Source organism: Paroedura picta, chromosome 1 (assembly GCF_049243985.1).
Source record: "Paroedura picta isolate Pp20150507F chromosome 1, Ppicta_v3.0, whole genome shotgun sequence".
Classification (NCBI taxonomy): domain Eukaryota; kingdom Metazoa; phylum Chordata; class Lepidosauria; order Squamata; family Gekkonidae; genus Paroedura; species Paroedura picta.
Genome location: NC_135369.1, coordinates 37,003,752 through 37,005,665, shown reverse-complemented (window position 1 = coordinate 37,005,665; position 1,914 = coordinate 37,003,752).

The following is a 1,914-nucleotide window of genomic DNA, read 5'->3' as shown; positions in this document are numbered from 1 at the left end:
AGCATAAATGATGGACACTGATTTTTATTAAAAACCACAAAGATGAATAATTTCTTGGTTACACACAATTCATTTCTAAAGCAAAATATTGAGGCCTTTAAAGTTTACTATGCTTGCTGTATTTGCTCCAGCTATATTTTGTTTATTAATTCTGGATTCGTTCATGTCTCCCTCACCAACACTGCTTGGTTTTTAGTTTATTTTTTAATTTAAAATATTTACACCCTCTCTCTTTAGCAATGCCCTCAAGGCAGCACCAAGGCTGTTATGATGCATGCTCCAGCCTCTGGTCATGGCGGAAGATACAGAGGGGTGTTTTGTGACTAGAAAGGGTCAGAATCAAAGAGAAAAATCAGTGTGCTGTCTCCGTGCCACTGCGAGGTTTTAAATGACTTTGGTAAATCAATGGGTTGCCTTGCCAAATGCCGAGTGCTCATTTATTTGATGTACAATATAAAAGTCTCCCTTTCTGTTCACACACAGAGCAATTTAGGTATCAGCACATTTCAAAGCCTTCTCAGAAAAATATGGTGTTTATTAATAAGGAATATGCTGAATGCAGGCTAATGAAAGAGCCGTTTAAACGAAAATCAATACAATATCAGAAGGGGAAAAGTCCAGTCAGCAGGTTTCCTTGAAGCAAAACGGGTGAAAAATAGCGGGCATGATATACAAAGGCCCCCACTTGGGTGGCAATACTGTTGCTAAAGAGAACAAAAACACAAACAGCCTGTTCAATTGCCAATGTTTTTCAGATGATGAACTTCATTAGTTTTTCATCAGTTTGGCGCTGAGACTGCCTGACAGTAAAACTAAATGGGATTCGAGCATCTCATCTACGTCCTTGAAAGTGGAGGGGCAATAGTTAGAATGACAGAATCTTTCCCTCTTAATAAAACAGTAAAAGGGGTTGGGATGGGTGAAGTCCATGATCAAAACTCACGGATTCGGCCCTTGCCCCTGGACTGACAAGTGGAGAGGCCAATCGAGAAGCGCAAAGCACGCCTTCAGATTCTAACCTCAGACCCACCATTGGCACCGTGCCACCAGTCGCCCAGGGGTCGCCCCTACTTCAGCCCCGTGGCACTCGCCTGCCTCGGGCGCTGCCCCCCCATGCCACCGCTCCCTGGGACCACGTCCCCACCCTCCGTGAGGACCTGACATTCTTCGCTGCCACCCCGGTTACCCACCTCCAGTGCCGCCCCCAGCATGGTCCCGCTCCCATGGTCCCCGCCGTCCTCACCGAGCCGCCAGTTGGTCACAGGAACGTTGGCCACAGGAACAGACAGCTTTAAAAGGAGATTTGGGTAGATGGATGGAGGATAGGTCTATCATTGGCAGCCATGGTGACTGAACAGAACCTCTACATTCAGAGGCACTAATGCTCTGAATTCCAGAGCTAGGAGGCAACACGAGGGAAAGGACTTGGCTTCAATGCACTGTTGTTGGCCCTCTAGATAAATTGATTGGCCACTGTGTGAGACAGGATGCTGGACTAGATGGACCACTGCTCCAATTCAGCAGAGCTCTTCTTATGTTCTTATATACTGCCAATCCATTTCCTCTTAAGCAACCACAAATTCTAATATTGAGGATGGGAGAAATCTGTCTATTTTCTCCAGACCAGTGGTCCACAACCTTTCTGAGGCTGCAGACTGGTGGAGGGGGGGGGTGATCTGGCAGCCTCGCATGCACGTTTGCACCATGCGCTGCAATTTCGTGCATGCATGGCATGTCCGCACATGCGTGTTTGCACCATGTGCAGCCTCAAATGCACAGGCACTGCACTTCCGTGCATGCGTGCAACTGTCGTGAATGCGCGTTTGCGCCGGCGGCCCTGCTTCCCTCTCCCCCCGTACACAAAAAGAAGCTTGCCGGGCCGCAAGCTAATCGGCTGCTTTGGTGGCCGATTTG